This window comes from Mirounga angustirostris, unplaced genomic scaffold, assembly GCF_029215605.1.
Source record: "Mirounga angustirostris isolate CCGP_5_RB_7025 unplaced genomic scaffold, mMirAng1.0.hap1 SCAF_8, whole genome shotgun sequence".
In the NCBI taxonomy this organism is placed as follows: Eukaryota; Metazoa; Chordata; class Mammalia; order Carnivora; family Phocidae; genus Mirounga; species Mirounga angustirostris.
Window position 1 is genome coordinate 120,526,731 of NW_026991716.1, and position 19,035 is coordinate 120,545,765.

General features: G+C 40.6%; 1 long non-coding RNA gene across 2 annotated transcripts; it reads left to right on the top strand.

Annotated features, from left to right (window-relative positions):
- The first annotated feature begins 4,542 nt into the window (after positions 1-4,542).
- LOC135365506 (uncharacterized) lies at positions 4,543-9,572 on the top strand. Of its 2 annotated transcripts, none has more exons than XR_010413448.1 (3): positions 4,543-5,104; positions 6,648-7,082; positions 9,429-9,572. It is a non-coding gene; the product is annotated as an uncharacterized LOC135365506 (long non-coding RNA). The 2 variants fall into 2 exon arrangements; XR_010413449.1 differs by lacking the exon at positions 4,543-5,104 and adding an exon at positions 5,167-5,439.
- Positions 9,573-19,035: the final 9,463 nt, after the last annotated feature.

A 19,035-nucleotide genomic window follows, 5' to 3' on the forward strand; every position in this document is an offset into this window, starting at 1 on the left:
TCTAATTCATCTTCATCAAGTCCCCAGCAGGAAGATTTGGATCTTATTACTTTTTGTTTTACAGTTTTATCGTTTACAGGAAATTGGGACACAGAGGAAAAGAGAGGTGCATTTACCCGCATTTTCAGTAAACTTACCCAATAGGAGAAGATAAGCCTTCCCTCATGGACCTCGTTGAAGCTCCTGGATTGGACAGTCCCAGGAGGTGGGAGAGTTGAGACCCTAATCCAGTACTCCCTTGAGATATTTTGTTTGCTTGTTTGTTTTTGTTTCTTTCAGATTCCTGAAGTCTTAGCTCCGGGTCTTTATAAATTGGATACCTTGTACCTGTGGTCTTTATGGACCTAGATGTCCTCTCCATTTTACAGATGGGGAGATTAAGGCTAGAGAAAACACATTACAGGACTGGCAAGACTGTATTAATTTCGATATGGGTAACTGTTCCCATGAAAGCTTTCTATTTTGCACTGTTTTCAGTCACTGCCAAGACTGGGGAAAATGACAAGGATGGTTTTGTAAAGTGTAACTAAAATGTGCTTGAAGAACATTACAGAAAGATAGAGATAGTCCTGTTTAGTGTTTAGGTAATGCCCAAGGTCCAACTTGGGGAACTTCTTTAAGGACGCAGGGAAAAGCACGTCAACACTGACAAAACCCATCGTTGACTGAGCAAAAATCTTTTCCTTTCAACCCCCGAAAGCGTCCTAACTCTCAACCCTCTGCTTTTAGCTGTGAGCCTTGCTGTACCGAGTCTGAAGACTCATGCATCCTCCTCCAGTCCTCTGGGAAGACATCAGTTTGTCCTTTGACCATGTGCCAAAGATGGAAAAAAAAGAAGAGCTTTGACAACTGTGAACCAGGAAATTTTTTGTTTGTTTGTTTTTTTAAAACGAGATTTGCCAACCCCCCCAAAGAAATTTTGTCTAAGTTACAGACTGTCAGTCTTTACAATCACCCTTCCTTCTTTTTCTTTTCTGAATCCCACTTTTTCACGGAGGGTAGATAATCTTTGGCATTATCCTCATTGGCTCAGCTTAGCTCTCAGTCCCTTGGGGTCCTGCTGACTCTATAAACTTTCAACTTCTAAATCCAGTGCTGGCTCACCCAGGAAAGGAAAAGGCAAATTGAACAATAAAATTCAAGCTGTAGCTTCCGTTGTGACTCAAGAGCAGAAAATGTTTTTAATGTCCAAGAGCACATAAGTGCCATTAATCACCAAAAATTTATTATTTCTCATTGGGGTCCCCAAAGAAACACCATTTTGCCCAACTGCATTATTATCTGGAATTTGAAAAGCTTTTCAAAACTAATTACCTGATTGAATATTTACCTAGGGTTGAGCGTTTCAGAAGCTCTTTCATAGAAATTATATATGCCGAAAAAGAGAAAGTAGCATTTTTTCTTCCTTTCTTTTCTTTTTCATTTCTCCCTTGTGTTTCTCTTCCTTTCCTTAGTGACCCTTGCTGTGTCAGCCTTTCTACGCATGATCAGTTTGCTGTGATCTATGGAAAACTCCCACCTCAGGAATTTGAAGCCTGTGGTAAGTCTTTTTATTTTTTGAGTCCAGGCTATAGATTACTTTTGTTTTGAGAAAGCCTTAGAGGCTTGTAATATAGTCACAACTTTTTATTTTTTGAACTGCATAAATAAATTAAACCTTTTTTGGAGGGAGGGATTTTTTGCAGGTATAAGGTCAGGATACTTTTCTATTGTATCTCTGAAATATTTTTTTTTTTTCTATATAATAAAGCATACTTTATTCTAATATTTGTACATGTGAGTGTTTATAGATCTTCTTGTCTGTACCTTCCCTTGACTTCTGAGATACTGCTCTCTCCTGCTTTTCTCTCACCTTCGCTTTCCTTTTCGGTTGTTCAGGTTTTTGCTACTCCTGTGAGCCTCAACCAGCAGTTGGCCACACCTACAGTTGAAAATGCAGAATCTCAGGCCCAGCTTCAGAATAATTCTGATTCTAAGACAGAACCTGCAATAAGATCCCTAGATGATTAGTTGGCACCATAAAGTTTGTGTATCTCTGAAATATTAAGTATTATTTGGGTGTTCACACAATAAGTTGATAGGATCCTTCCTTCCTTCTCTTCCTTTTCTTTTTTTCTCTCTCCTTTCTTTCTTTCTTCCTTCCTTTCTTTCTTTCTTCCTTCCTTTCTTTCTTTCTTTCTTTCTTTCTTTCTTTCTTTCCTTTCTTTCTTTTTTTTTTTAAGATTTTATTTATTTATTTGACAGAGAGAGAGATAGCAAGAGCAGGAACACAAGCAGGGGGAGTGGGAGAGGGAGAAGCAGGCTTCCCGCTGAGCAGGGAGCCCCATGTGGGGCTCAATCCCAGGACCCTGGGATCATGACCTGAGCCGAAGGCAGACGCTTAACGACTGAGCCACCCAGGCGCCCTCTTTCTTTCTTTCTTTCTTTCTTTCTTTCTTTCTTTCTTTCTTTCTTTCTTTCTTTCTTTCTTTTTCTTTCTTTCTTTCTTTCTTTCTTTCTTTCTTTCTTTCTTTCTTTCTTTCTTTCTTTTTCTTCTTTCTTTCTTTCTTTCTTTTTCTTCTTTCTTTCTTTCTTTCTTATGTTCCTACTGCAGTAAATCAACATTGAAAGAATGTTATAAATTCATTTTTTGGTAATTCTTAGACTACATTAAAATAATTGATTTGGGGAACCTAAGTAAATATATACCATAACAAACCCACGTTTCTCATTTCATGTGGAAGACAGCTGCATTTTCTTTCATGCACAGAGATCATATCAAAAGCTATGTTAGGGCGCCTGGGTGGCTCAGTCGGTTAAGCAACTGCCTTCAGCTCAGGTCATGATCCTGGAGTCCCGTGATCGAGTCCCACATCGGGCTCCCTGCTCGGCGGGGGGTCTACTTCTCCCTCTGACCCTCTTCCCTCTCGTGCTCTCTGTCTCTCATTCAGTCTCTCAAATAAATAAATAAAATCTTAAAAAAAAAAAAAAGCTATGTTAAACAATGGGAGCTTCAAATTCATTCTCTGGTCTTGGGGGACATAACTTTTTGAGATAGTAAGACTACAGTTAAACTAAAGTATTTAAGATGCAAGGAAGAATTTTAGAAAGGTTTCTTTTTCTGGGTTAGGATGTACAGCTTTAATAGTGCAGAACATTGTAATTTCATATGCTCCATCCCAATAGGGAACTAATGGAGGAAGACCACTGCATTTGTAGAAAGACTATGGTCTGCCGGGCTCCATATGTATTCTCCCCATGGCCCTACAAGGTGGGCATCATTATCCCTATTTCACAAATGAAGAAACAGAGGCTCAGAGGGATTAGGTGATCTAACCAATGTCAAAAACATAATAAATAGCAGCATTAGGAAGATCTATGTGACTCCAAATCCATGCTTTTTTCCATTATAACCTATTGCTTCCAATAGGTGAGCAGGCTAATTTAACATCTACCATTACTGCCTCTACACAGGTAAATGCACAGAGAATACTAACTCTTCCAGTGGTCTGCCAACCAGAGGTGAGGAGGCCATTGCCTCTGGCTAACCCATCTCTCTAAGAATCTTGAGGATGAACAAAGTGTCTTCTTTTTCTCACTGTATTGCCTGAAGGAAATGAGCAGTTCATAGTAACTCCAGAATTTCACCCAATTGCTGAGTGTTCAGGCTGAGGAGATCAAGCATATGCAAACACTGTTGTATCAGGTGCAGTGAAATAAACTAGAATCAGCCTGAGCTTTCCTGTGATCTTTAGTTGGGGTCTTTTTATAAGGTGTTGAGTCAAGACAACCTCGACTAACAGGATCAGAACAAGTTCTCGGTGGGACAGGAGTGGTTCTGGGCCTAAGTGTAGTTGTAAAATAGACTTATTTTCTGGGATACAGGCTTCCCTTTCAGAGCTTTTGTCTCTATTATGGAAATTCCTCTCCCATCAGCACACTAGACCTTCATACTTTTTCCATTTCCCCTTAACACAATCTGATCTGGGAGCTATCACCTGGAAAGAATCTAATCAATGATATCATTACTTGCAGGAATGACTCTGATGGTGGAATTTCAAGAATCAAGGGAGGCAAGTGAAGATGAAACTTCAAAGCAGCAGAGGTTTCTTAACACCCTTGGATGTTTAGGACATAAGTGACTACTTATTCATGAGCAATTCATGGGTGAGACTGATCCTGGAGGTTGATGGAAGAAGGCTAATGTAGGTGGCTGAAGGGTGCTTGACCAGAGTGTGCCTCTGGAAAAAAAAACAAAAAAACAAAAACAAAACCCCAAAAGCCAAACCCAAGAGTCCTTTTGCTGGCATGTTGTTGCTCTGTTATCTTCCAAGTCACTCTACTATGGACTCTGGCATTTGGATTGAAGCTGACTGTGGGGTTGGGGAGCATTGGGGGTGGTGGTGGTAAGGGGGAGGAGGGTGGAAGCATTTTCTTTCCTGCAGCTAGGTTCTCTAGCCTCTCTAGGGGAAGGCCAAGATGATTCCTTTAGTCATTGTAACTTGGTCAGAGATCCTTCCTTGAGAAGAAAGAGTGATTATGAAGATTGACGGCCTAGGCAATGCAGTAGAAAAATGCAGCACATTTTTAAAAAAGTAGTCCATTGACTGGCTGTGATGCCAGGTTTTCCTAAACTGTTTCCATATCTATTGCTTTATTGAAGTCCCAAACTTTTGGTTGTGGAGTTTGGGAAGTTTTCTGGAGAGCCAGCAATTTACCTCCCCTCTTACTGACTGTAGATCCCTAGGGCAGAAGGACATGGCCAATTTATAACATGATCCATGGTAAATGAAAACATTTTTTAAGAAGGAGTTTTCTTCTACAGTCATTTCAGAAGCACTACTATTTTATCTAGAAGGTGAAGAAATACTGAGAGCAAAGCCACTGTTGCAATCTGTGGCAGGGTAGGTAGATGATATGTTTCTTTTGTGCTTGAGGGGTTGGCCAACAATGTTTGTGGTAATTATAACTTGTTTCTTGCTTACAGGAGAAGGTGAAAGGGCTTGAGGAGCACCTCTGCATACTCCACACTGTGAGAAGGATGTGTTGAGGAACTAAGACAAAAAATAAGCCAGATGAAAAAAACAAGGAGGGGAAGGGAAATCTTTGTCAACAAGTAGATGTGGTGAATTAAGTAGCTTTTCCCATTGGTAGAAATTAGGCTTATTCATACTTCTTTTTGATTTGGTTTTTAAATTTGAATCCTTCTGTTAGAGCATTGCTCTAGTTGTTTTCTATCCATTTCTCTAAGTGTGCCTACCTCCACTGGGTTGTGAACTACATGAGGGCAGGTGTCCTCTTTTTTTGTATCCTTAGCATCAAGCTGGATAGAGAACAGTTCTGCAACAAATGACTAATGAATGACTGAAATTATTTTTTATATTTTAGAATTTTAATTCTAAAACAGTCATTTCCCTGGGAATGGGACACCCCTGTGGGTCATCTCAGAGAATTTAGGGGGTGAGTAGAGCCAATAAACTGACCTGAGTAGGGCTAGATTATGGACTAGTTGAGGAAAATAACCTCTTTTACTGTAAATTGACAATCTGAAGCATGAATATGGTGAATTTAGCCAAAGATGATACCTTGAGGCAAAGGAGAGTACACAAGATTGAAGACTATCCCAAGAGTCCAGAAAGACATGCTCCTAGCAGGGCTGGCTTTATGGAAGTGCGGCCTGTGTAGTCGCATGGGATCCTGCAGTCAGAGGACCCTGCATGTGGTCTATGGTGTCCTAGTGCAGTCTTGAAATTCTTAATAATGTTTGAACAGAGACCCACAATTTCACTTTGCATTGGGCCCTGCAAATTAGGTAGCTGGTCCTGGCTACTATAAGATGATGGGAGCCACAAGGGCCAAGATCAGAGAAGCTGCACTGGATAGTATTTGAGAACAGCAGGGGAAGAAGCAAGTACTGGCTGTAAGCAGAACTCATCTTACCTGGCCGCTGAGTGCGTTGCAGGCACTGCATAAAGCAGATTTCCTGGAAGGGTGAAAGATAGGACCACTGGTCAAGGAAGGACAGGTATCCTCTGGGAGGACGAGTGTTCAGGGAGTTAAGAAGGAAGACCCTTTTCTCTCTTGGGTAATGGGAGAGACAAAAAGGAGGGCTTGCAGGGCTGGAAGACTGGGCTAGTCTCAGGAAGAGTGAGGACATACCTGCAAATTCAGAGTGAAATAACCTGAAGTGCAGAGAAGGAATCTTTAGGTTTTTCTAGTCTCTGTCCCCAAATAGGGCCCCAAAGGAATGTCAGACTGGTCAACTGGCAAAGCCCCACACCAGGGACAGATATTAGGATGTGAGTTGTAGAAGACACTAAAAATCCACAAAACCTCACTCTGGTTTCTAAGTATACTAGAGAGAAAGGAAGTCAGTAATTACATGCCAAGGAAAATAGCTAGGAAAACTCTTAGATGTCTTGATTTTGGGGGTAGCTTTTTCACATTTGTTGTCATTAACCTATCTACTTCTCCACAGTAATAAATAATACTGTCTTAAACTGGAAGGGCCTGTGTACTTATTCTGGGCTGTAACAATAAGGGGAGGAGGTGGGTGAGTCATATTGTACTCTGTAAAATATCCTAAGCAGAACCTACCTTGGAAAGAAACAAATGATAGAACATAGAGTAGAAGAGCACAGCTTTTTGTTTTGTTTTGTTTTTTGAAGGTTAACCATCTGGAGCCTATAAGGACTGTGACAACTGTGACACAGCTGAAGATGAGCAAGAGAAAATTAAGCTGCGTGGAAGCTTTATGAGGTTCTTCTCCTAGAGGGCAATTCCAGACATATTCAAGTAGAGGCATTATCCAACCTCTAAGAGATTCCAAGAGATTCCTAAGCATTCAAAAAATGATGGAACTGTTATCCCAATCAAATAAAACACACATATCATAACTATTTGATAGTGAACTCTCTGCTGGTTGGGAGGAGATGGCCATGCATAAACCTGCTGTGGTCATGGGTCTACGCACTATAACTTCTCAGAGCAGGCCTCCAGATATGATAGAGGACCTGCCAAGATCACCAACCTCACCGATCCATGCTACTCTGTTCACGTGGGAACAAAAGTTGTTGTCACAGGATCTACATCTCTAGGACCAGGTAGGGAAGGGAAACCATTTAAGGTTGAGTGGGACTTTTTTTGTCTTCTTCCGGTTTATTGGTCATGACTCTGGAAGAAGAAGGCAGGTAATAGCTGGTTACATAGAAGGTATCTAAAGGAAAGAATTTGTCTTCTGGATCATGATAAGACTGTCAGTAGGATGAACTACTGAAAATGGAGAACATATTTAACAAAAATGAAAAAAATCAAAGTGGAGAACATATTTAACAAAAATGAATGAATAAAGGGCAGTGAGAAAAACCAAGACCAACTACCAAGTAGGTAATAAGGACAGTGGGCATGCCAGAGAAAGGGTTTGTATAGTGGAGGTGGTCCTTAGTAATTATCACTCTTTCATTCATTCAACAAATAATAGAGATGTTCACTAAGAACAGTATTTATGGGGGCGCCTGGGTGGCTTGGTGGGTTAAGCGTCCGACTCTTGATTTCATCTCAGGTCATGACCTCAGGGTCCTGGGATGGAGCCTCACATCTCAGCATGGAGCCTGCTTGAGATTCTCTCTCTCCCTCTCCCTTTGCTGCTTCCCCCCACTTGCTTGCACTCTCTCTCTCTCAGAAAAAAAAAAAAAAAAAAAAAAAAAAAATATTTATGATCTTAGGAGACTATATAGGCCAACACAGAAAAGGAGGCGCCAAAAGAACTCGAAGTTTTAAACCAAAAAAAAAAAAAAAAAAAGTATAATATTATTGAGAGGACTAAGGTTTTATGGGATAAAATTCAGCCTGAATATATCAAGAGAAAAACATACTTTATTCAAAAACTGATACGGTAGAAGGAAAATAGAATAGTGGTCTGTGTGATGAAGGTATACATCTAGATGGAAACAAAGCGCAAGCAAAAAAGAAATCAACATTTACTGTCATGAAAATATACCACTCAGGCCCCTTGGGAAGAGGAAAAATACAGAAACTATGTTTTTAGGGTTAAATGGTGGTATGAAGTAACCCGTTGCAGTAATGAGAGAATTTGACTATAATGATAGAATTAAAGTACTCAATATGTGCTTCACTTTTAATGTTCACATTTTTAATCCTCAAAATGATGTCTTTGACAAGGGCAAATTGTTATTGGTCTGTAACAAGATCAAAGTAAGTATTTGGATACTTTTTTTTTAGCAATTTTCATCATCACAACAGTTTAATTTTATTTTACAAAATTAAAACTGATCCTTCACTGCAGATGCTTGAGAAGCACTATCATAGTTCATGATAAAATAGAATTCAAAAAGTGTACTGCTCTTCGGGATACGGTTCATTAGAAAAAGGAATTTAAAGAGAAAATGAAAGAATGGGGGAATTTGAATAGACATTTAGCTATTATTCCAATGGGACAAATAAAAAAAATCATCTCAAAAGTGGTGTGATTATATTAGCAGCTCTCCTGATGAGGAAAAATAGATGAACCCCTTCTACCAAGTATCTATTATATATTGGACAGTTCTATTTAAATTATCTTATTTAATCTTTACCCTTCGGATAAGTGATACTATTCTAGTTTTTATGGAAGGGAGACGTGAGGTTCAGTGACTTTAGTGGGTTGCATGGTGGCCCACAAAAAGGTATGTCCACATCCTAATCCCCAGAACCTGTGAATGTTACCTTATATGGCAAAAGATATAATTAAGTGAAGGATCTTGAGAGGAGGAGCTTGTTATAAATGGATCACACATATCCTTATAAAATAGACACACAGAGGAGAAGACAAAGAGGAAACAGAGACAGGAGGTGGCCATCAGCCAAAAAAAAAAAAACAACTGGAGCCACTAGAAGCTGGAGGAGGCAAGGAACAGATTCTCCCTAGAGCCTTTGGAGGGCCTGTGGCTTTGCAGACGCTTGGTTTTGGCTTCTGGCCTCCAGCATTGTAAGGGAATAAGTTTCTGTTGGTTTAAGCCACCTTGTTTGGGGTAATTTGTTACAACCGCCTTAGGAACCTAATATAGTGACTTAAAGAGACTTCTAGAAAATGAAAAGTCTATTATTTAATCTCAGGTCTAACTCCAAAGCCTTTTACTATGACCTGTAACATAGCAGCTGTCCAGACTTTATTGTTCTGGGATCAAATGATTAGAAATATGTTGAAGGGATGGGGGAAGCATGGAGAAATAGAGTGTAGGACATGGCCTCATATACTAGGCTTCAATGCTCATTCCTCTACTCACTGCACTTGGCTTTCAGAGTCTCCACTCCCTCTGAAAATAAAGTATCATAAACCAAATTAACAGTGTTATTGTGAGGATTGAATTATGATGGCATATGTATAAATTTCTTTGCAAATTGTGGAGCACTATTCAAATACTAATTACCAACACATTTTTTTCCCCCAGAGAGACTGAAGAGATGATGTTGGCCCTTTCCACTGATGATCTGTCTGTTGCTGACGCAATGGCACTGGGTTGCCCACCTTCCCACCATCGCAGATGGCAACGTGAGCCTACACCTCTCTCCGGATGCACGGTCCTAACATCACATGCCAGCAGGTGCAACCAGAAGCCCCTGCACCTGCTGAGCAATTTCTTTCTTTCTTTTCTTTCTTTCTTTCTTTCTTTCTTTCTTTCTTTCTTTCTTTCTTTCTTTCTTTCTTTCTTTCTTTCTTTCTTCCTTCCTTCCTTCCTTCCTTCCTTCCTTTCTTTCTTTTTCTTTCTTTCTTTCTTTCGTCTTTCTGTCTTTTTTTTTAAGGTTTTATTTATTTTTAGAGAGAGAAGGAGAGAGAGAGTGAGTGGGGGGAAGGGCAGAGGGAAAGAAACTCAAGCAGACTCCCCACCAAATGTGGAGCCCGACAGGGGGCTCGATCTCACCATCCATGAGATCACGACCAGAGCTGAAACCAAGAGTCAGCTGCTCAACCAACAGAGCCACCCAGGCCTCCAAGCAATTTCTATTTGAAAGAAAACCTCAGAGCTACCATGCCAGAAGAAAAGAGTTGTTTCCAGCAGATATTTTTTTTCAGTATTCAGATGGACAATACTAAATAACTCTGTTCAACAGGTGAGTTCATTTTTACCTGTTTACTTATAACCTGCCTTGTTCCACAATGGATTTAAGGTAGATTGCCAATTAATACCACACAAGATCAAATAAAGTGAGAAATAAGGGGTGAGGAAAGAAGGACAAGGGGAAAACGAGACTCAGAAAACTAAAGGAAGCCAGGAGTGGGTCAGACTGACTGAGATCTGTAAGGTCCCTCACCCTCACCAGGGTTGGCTATGCAGCGTCCCTGAGCTTTCTTGTCGTTAATACAAAAAAAGGGCTCTAAGTCAAGGTCCCCCCCAACATCCCCTAAGATGTGATTTGAGTCTCTCAGGGCACAGCCTATGGCAGATCAAGGCCCCAAAGATGTTGACATTGAGCATCCCAACAATCATTTTCGCCTGAATTGAAAATAAATCAGTAAAGCATCAATGAAATTTGTGTCTCTGAGGAACATAACTTCCTGATGTAGTGTCTGATATAAACTAGCTATAGAATTTATACTTGCAGAAACCATTGACAAACTAGCTGTACAGGATGACCGTAAATCAGATCCATCAACAGCGATGACTTCGGTTTCAGCAATGTTCATCTGCAGCCCTTCCTTCTTGGCACTAATCAGGGCAAGCTTGATCTGTAGCCATTCTGTTCATGGCAATAAACTCAGAGTCTGCTTAGAAGAGGATGTCTATTCATCTCTTCCCTAGAAGAGGGGGAAATACATTGTTTATAGAAAAGTGCCGTTAAATTATTAAAATTTGAGTGAAAAAGAAAAGGCAGTCTAAGCACATGTCTGTTTTTACCCCACTGAACTCACTACTTGAAGACTAATTCAGTTACTGTTGTGGTGTGAATTGTGAGCTAATTCATCACGGGGAGCCCTTTATGATGTTGCAGTGCTTAAAATAAAAGCATTTGCAAAGGCTATATTACACCATTTTGTAGTGAAAATTGATGGTGGGTACATAACCATAGCTGTCAAGCTGCTTTAAACCTGAATTCTCGCTTTCTGTTCTCTGGCAGGGGTTGGCAAACTTTTTCTGCAATGTGCTAGATAATAAATATTTTAGGCTTTGTGGACCATGTGTTCTGTGTTGTGACTATTCAGCTCTGCCATTGTGGTGAAAAAAAAAAAAAAAACAGCCACAGACAATCCATAAGCCCATGGGTGTGTCTGCATTCTGTTAGAACCTTATTTAGAAAAACAGGTAGAGGGGTATTTGGCCCAGGAACCACAGTTTGCTGGCCCTTACTCTATGATGTAGAACTGCCTGTGTTTTGAAATCGATCATTGCCCCTGGCGTGCCAGTTACTTAAGGCATGGAACTCTTTATTGCATCAGTAAGACAGAAAAACCATATTCTTGATTTCCAGTCTAGCTTCAGCCTCAGTGTATCAGCAGTCTCCCCATTTGTCAAGGGCTGGCTAAAACACAGATAAAGGAAATCACATACTGGTCACAATCATTAATTCATGACTCTTGATTTTAAAATGTTCAGCTTTGCATGAAGCCAGGTTATAAGAACATTTATTCACACGTATACAATGTTACCTTCCGTCCTCTACAAGGACCCCCACAGAATGACAGTGTGACATCACAACTTCATCTTTTATTAAGGATCTTATATAACAGTGACTGCTTGGAGAACATATTTCCTCTTTTGTGAAATTGCTGTTGGAGACACTTTCCATTAGATTGTTTTGTGTCCTTTATGGGAAACTCTGTCAGGGATCCCTCTTAGAGTTTAGCACCATGACAGAGTGTGTCTATTGTTACACTTCCTGTAATTAACCAGAGAGTGCAGTGTATCTCTTCCTGTGTTGCCTTCCAGTCCAGGATTTTAGCTGTTTCCAAAAAGCGAAGCTAAGTATATATTCCATCACACAGATTATATTTAGCCGAAGTTTTCTTACCCATCCATCTCTTCTTTTTCATTCTTGATCTCTGCATCTTTTTCCAGTTTTGCTGGATCTGATCGTACTAGCATCTTAATATAGAATGTCATAGGTTTATAAATAACAAATAAATAATAAAACTTGGGCTTGTTGAAAACGTTGAAGACCACAAAAGGACATTTTAGTCTGTGTTTGAAAATAAAAGAACAAGGAAGTGATCACCAGGCTGCCTTTGGCAGATGGTGTAATGATAACAGATAAGAAAACTATTCAATTCGTATCTTGCTTTCAAATTCTGCAGCAAGGAAAGCGGTCTGCATGCTGGAGAGGTAGGAACAAATAACACCTTGAATTATTTTTTCCGGATCTTTGTTTTTTGGGGACTTTTTTTTTCTTTCACACCTTGTCTCATTGTATTTTCACCCTGTGAGGCAGTCACACTAGTTATTAGTATCCTACTTTACCGAGGAGAAAACTGTGACTCAGCATTAAATGACTCGTCCACATTCACAAACAGTGCCGGGAGGCAGTGACCTGCCACTCTATGTAAATGAGTGGAAGTCAGATAAAGCCTGGTCACATGAAATGAGTTTTAGGTGCCATCCCTGGGCGCCAGGGATGCCAGGCCACTCAGAAGACTGGGATGTGCTGGGCCAAGAGGAGATGCTCAAAATGAATGAGTGAATAGGAACTGAGGACTAATTTCAGGAGTTACTGAGATATTGCAGAGACCAAATGATGAATGAATAAGGCAAATCTCAATCCATTCTTCAAAAGGAGGGAGAGATTCCACAATCCATAACTGGGTCAGCTTTTCTCAGAGGCCATCCCAGAACAAAGCAAGAATGGATTCTTAAGCTAATGGTTTATGAGTACTAACTAAGGAATGTCGTGGTTACTAGGAGTGAACATGGGTTTATAAGGAACGTCGTGTTATGCTGGCTTAATTTATTTTCTTGCTTTTGGAATAGAGCTACTTTAAAAGATCAGAGGATTGACTAGGAAAATTAATTTTTCACAATAATATAAAAATAGAATGACTTGTTGAACACTTCCTATTTGCTAGGCCCTATTTGCCTTATTTCATTTACTCCCACAATAACTCTAGCAGGTAGGTAGGTAGTTTATCTCCCTTGTTTACAGATAAGAAACAGAGGCTCAGTAAGAGCAAGTCATTTACTCAAAGTCACATTACTAGTGAGTGACTCAAAGCTGTTGGTGGTAACAATTACACCATATTGTAGTTGACACACAGTGGGCTCATGAGATCTTGAGGCTAAGGTAAGCTAAAACTACACAGGTTGGGTCATAATACCTTTAGGCAGAGTCACAACAGGTTGAAAACAAACCCAGAGCACATTGATTGATATTTTGGCCTTGATCTGCTTAACTTTTGAATCAACGATTCAAAACTAAGGAGAAAAGCCAGTCTTACTACTGCTATTATTTAATATTTGCATAGTGTGTCCCATTTTACGGAATACTTTCCCCTAGCTTGTCACACTTGATTCTCATGCTTTAAGAAGACTTATTACTAGTTCCCACACCCCTCTCCCCACGCCTACCCCCCATTTTTCTTTACAGTGAGCAGAATTGAGGTTCAGGGAAATCAAATGACTCAATCAGAGTCATATGCTGAATAATCTGGGGACTTCTGTTTTCTATCACACTGCAACAGATATGGAGTCATGATTAGAAATAATATCAAGACATGCAAATGCCAGATCAAAACCATTAAGATGAAATATGAAGGCGATGAATGTAAAGTCTAATGCTGAAGTAAAAAGTATGTTTTAGGTTGAATGTTCGATGTAAGTCAACAATTCCTTATGATTACTCACAATGCTAATTTAATCCCTGCCTGGATGTACGGAAGCATGTCTGTATCATGCCAAGCAGTACTCCCACGGAACATGGACCCATTCAAAACATACATGGGACCCATATTTCCTGGACCCAGTCTTTATCAAAAACTTGGGCTAAGTAGAGAGTACCTAGAGGCAGGTAATCCTGCAGAGCCTGTGGGTTACATGTGCTGATGGAAGGGGATGAGGAAATGAATAGAACTTCCAATTTGCGGCAAACTTTTGAGAATGATCATGTGGAAGAGGAAGAATAATATTTCTTCTGTGTTGGTCTAGGTCTAACAGGTGTTAAGTGTCAGAAAGTCAGATTTTGGCTCCACATAAAGGGCAGTTCGAACAAGTGAGCTGCTCCTAGTGAAATGAGCCCTGTGGTGAAGTTTTAATGCTCTATCATGGGAAGAGTTCCCTCAGGGGCTGCATAGTCTTTCTTGCTCTTAGAGCCACATAAAAATTATAATGACTTATGGCTCATCCAATCGAACATTAAGTGATTGTTCCTAAACGTGCTCCAGGAGGGCAAGGAGAATTCCCAGTTTGATTTCCACCTAGCTCCAAGCGATGCCTGGAGTATAATAGATACTCAATAACTCTTTATTGAGATGACTCTCCAAAAGGGGGAGGAAAAGACTAAGGGCGAGTGGTGAAATAAATACCGGCATACATCGTTCCTGATGTAATTAACACTCCCTGGGTCATTTTGCGTGAGAGGCAACAGCAAGAGGTCTGGTCCCCAGCGTGTGTATTCACCGGTGACTCTTGCTTGGACTGTGCTCCCTCATGGATTTTCCCCTGGCTCAGCCTCTCACTTTAGTTAGGTCTGCTCAAAAGGCACTTCATCAGAGAGACGTCTATCTGAAGTAGCTACCCCTTAAACTCCATCACTGCACTGTACCCCTCCCCTGCTCTATGACTTCCTAGCATTTTCATTGCTTGATGACACACACACACACACACACACACACACACCCTACACACCCCACAGTGTCTCCTGTCATTTGAATGTTAGCTCCCTGGTTGCAGAGATTTTATTTTGTTCTTGCTTGTTACAGATTGAATTTCATCTCCTTAAAATTTATGTGTTGAGGTTCTAACCTCTGGTACCTCAGAATGTGGTCTTATTTGGAATTGGGGTTGTTGCAGATGTAATTAATTAGGATGAGGTCAAACTGAAGGTGAGCCTTAATCCAGCATCATAGCATCCCCTTATTACAGGGGGAATTTGGACACAGAGATGTGCATACAGGGAGAATGTCATGTGAAGATGAAGGCAGAGGTCTGGGCGATGCTTCTACAAACCAAGGAATGCCAAAGATCACCAGCAATCCACCAGAAGCTACAAGAAAGGCATGGAACAGTTTCTCCCACACAACTCTCAGAAGGAACCAACCCCACCAACATCTTGATCTTTGACTTCTGGTCTCCAGAACTGTGAGACACATTTTTATTGTTTAGGCTACCTGGTTTGTGGTATTTTGTTATAGCAGCCCTAGCAAATTAATATACTGCTGTGTCTCTGCATCTAGAAGTGTGACTAGATAGAGTAGGCATTTGATAAATATTTTATGAGTGAATGTTGAATGAATGAATAAATGGATGAATGAATGAATGTATGCTACCTCAGGAAAGTCATCCATTTTTTTTGTAAAATGACATCCACTACAGTCTAGAAGATTTATCCAGTTCTCATCTATTCTACTGCATTCATAAAAAAGAACTCTTGTGACAGAAAAATTGATCATATATTAGAAGTTATCAAGGAATCTCTATTAAAAAATATAGACATGGTTTTAGGGATGATTGAAATTTTAATTTGACCTGAGGCAAAAGTCTGAAACGAATAATTTCCTGAGTTCGCTTTTAGATTTCAATCCTGTGTTTTTCCTTGACGAATTTATCTATTTATAGAAATCAGGTCAGTGAGACCGTGTGAGTTATAGGCAATGTGATTTCATTGCACTCGAGGCTCAACTGTCTTCCAGAGTAGAATTTTCCTAACTGAAAAATTGGGCCATCAGCAAAGAAATGGTATAGGAATCATATCAGAGAAGAATATAGAAAATTGTCTTCATGGCTGAGAAGTTTGGGTGTGTCATTAGTTGAGACGATATTAAGTTTATCTATGTGCCTCCAAATAATGGGCTTTGAAGAAGGAGCTGGAGGAACAAACAAAGAGCAGAGCTCCAGAGAGTGATCTGGAGGTGACTAGATTCATTAGTCTGGATTCTCTCTGGAAAGCCCAAGTTAGCCAGAGTGAAGCTTACGTTTTCAGTCCTTTGGACTCTCCAGGGCTGATTGACAGAGGTGGTTTTCCAGAAACCTAGTCCATGTTGCAGAGTTCTAGCTCCATATGCCTTCCCTTCCCTTCCCTTCCTTTCCCTTCCCTTCCAGTGGACCTGCAGGGTCATATTCTGTCTCCTAGTATTCAGAGCCTTTGACCCCTCTTTTGTGTAACTTTTTCAGGTATCCTATTATTGAAAGTTAATACCCTCAACTTGGCTCTTTTTCCTTCTCTTCCCAACTCACATTTCCTGAGATGGATCTTCTGTGCAGTAAAAGACATTGATACCTCAGTGTGTAAAACAGATAGATTCACTGGGGGTGGGGAAGGAGGACATAGAATTTCCCATGACACAGAGCAGTTCAGTTCATCTGCCATTTGTAGTCTGCTGGGCCTTATGGGTAGATATTTTGAGCTCGAGTTTTAGTGCTTTTGGCTTCATCAACTCTTGCCTTCCTCTTACTATCCTTACTTAGCTCAAGTCTAAGAAGCCCAACACACTGTTAAATATATGAAATTGAAATCAGCAAAGAGCAGAACATGCCTCTTACTTTCCCACCCCTACCCCAGTTTTGCAAATGGGTCAATAAAAATAGTGTCCTTGATGTGGGCAAGAGTGTAAATTAGTACAGTGAAAACTCAAATAAAAAACAAATCCCCAGAACAGGGACTATTTATATTTCAAATCTTTGGATTATGGAGAGCAGTTAGAAGAAATCTTAAATGTCATCTAATTTAACTCACTTATTTTACAGATTAGGAAACAGGATGTTCTGAGTAAGAGATCTTCTGACTTGCAGACCCTATATTTTTCATGTAGTTCTCTATTTTCTTATCTTTAGTTTTTTTTTTTTCTTTTAAAGTTTTTCCTACTTGCATTATCTCTGCCTGATCAAGGGCAAAAATATTTACAAAATAAGGTTAACCAGGATCACAGAGCTAACAACGTGAAAGGACTCAGATGAGAGCCCCTGTGTCCTGGTTCTTAGTTCAGCACTCTGAGATTTAATTGAGCATTAAAGCAAGTTAGTCTGAGTGAGTATTAGAAATTGTGTTCCCTAGACTCTTAGGTAAAGAATATAGCCTAATATTTGCTATCAGTCTCTATGGCAATGACTCAAAATTTCTTTTGGAGGCTGGAGTAATAGTCCCCATTTGAGAGTCTGAGGAATATCAAAGATCCTCTTCCCAGAAAAATGTACACACACAATGTGCACACAGTTCAGGTGATTCACCTAATTCCTTAATTTGAGGACAGGCTCCGAGGAAATGAACTAATGTTCTGAATATTAATGTCTGCTAAACTTTATTGAGTGTTTGCTATGTTCCAGGCATTATTCTGAGGTCTTCCCATGCACGACATGTCTTAATAGGTGTAACGCTTGAAGCGAGTTCCATTCTCATCTGCATTTTACAGAAAAAATAGAAATATGTAGAGAACATCTGTTTGTTGAGCATTATTTTTTTTAAAAAGATTTATTAATTTATTTGAGAGAGAGAGAGAGCACAAGTGCGGATACACAGAGGGAGATGGAGAGGGAGAAGCAGACTCCCCGCTGAGCAGGGAGCCTGATGTGGGGTTTGATCCCAGGACCCCGGGATCATAACTTGAGCTAAAGGCAGATGCTTAACCGATTGAGCCACAGATCATGCCTGCCCCCATCATGCTTGGAATCCAATGAAGCAGATTGATTGCATGTTTACATGGAAATGTGGCATGAGGCAAACAGAGATAATAACACATACATGCGGATTGTTAGGAGAATTTAAGAAAGAATTCATGCCTGGACCACAAAGAAAAACAGGCCCAGGGGGGCACTTAATGAGGGGCTGTGGAAGAGGGGAGTATGTGAGACCTTGCATGGGGAGTTAAAGCCTGAACTAGAGGTCAACTTCAAAGGATAGATCTCAAACTCAAACCAGGTCCATTTGCTCCCAAAGTCAGCCCCTGCCCTGTTGTCACCAAGTTCAGTTCCTCTAACTACACTGACTTCTGTGATACTTTGTAACATTCTGTCCTAGTCACCTCCATGCCTGTAGGGAGTACACCTCCCTAATGTGCCCAAGGCAGGGCGTCTGAGAACTTCTGAGGTGAAGGACCACGTTTTAAAATTCTCAGTCTGTCACTCTGTGTTCTGATATTTCTGTTCTTATTTTCTGCTGGGGAGTCAACCTGTCACTCCCTCCCCAAAGCCTTGGACCCCAAGTGTGCCCTCCGTGTCTGGATGGGCTCTAAGTAGGTTCACAGAGAATCTTGGATAATCATGGGTTCATGCCTAGTCATTTCCTGCCTCACCCTAACTGGGGAGAGATTATGTGTCCGGACTGTGCCTTAACTGGTGGAAAAATGCTCTGTAAATCCACTTCTGAAAAACTACCTAAAAGTGCTTCAGCTCTCACTGTTGCCCCACATCTGCCGAGCGCTGCCCCCAAACAATTGGACCTTTATTTCTTCTTTCCAGGGCAACAGCTAGAGGACACCCGTGACCCCCCAGGCCCGGGGCTGGAGCCCTTCCCAGCATGGCAGAGGTACGTACCGGCCACATATGACTTGGAGTCTGTTGTCCAGCTGATATACTTGTCATGCCACTGTCAGCAAGCATGTGCGTGCGACGCGCAGAAACACAGTGCTAATTTCAAGGTCTGTTAGAATTGCCGGGCAGTAGAAATAATGGTTGATCGACATAAATGGTTGGAACTGGCAGGTTAAGAAGTCCTATTCTAAAAGCTTCTAGGACATGTCGACAAACACTGGAAAATAAAAAAATACACTCTACGATAATAAAAAATGTACTTGACAATGTGCTTTTGAATGAACACAGTGAGGGACTGAAGTGGATGATAGGTGTCCCTGGTTTTTGCCCCCCACCATCCAGAACTACTGATCAGGTCAGGCCAAAAACAGGCATCAGTGCATTCGTGTAA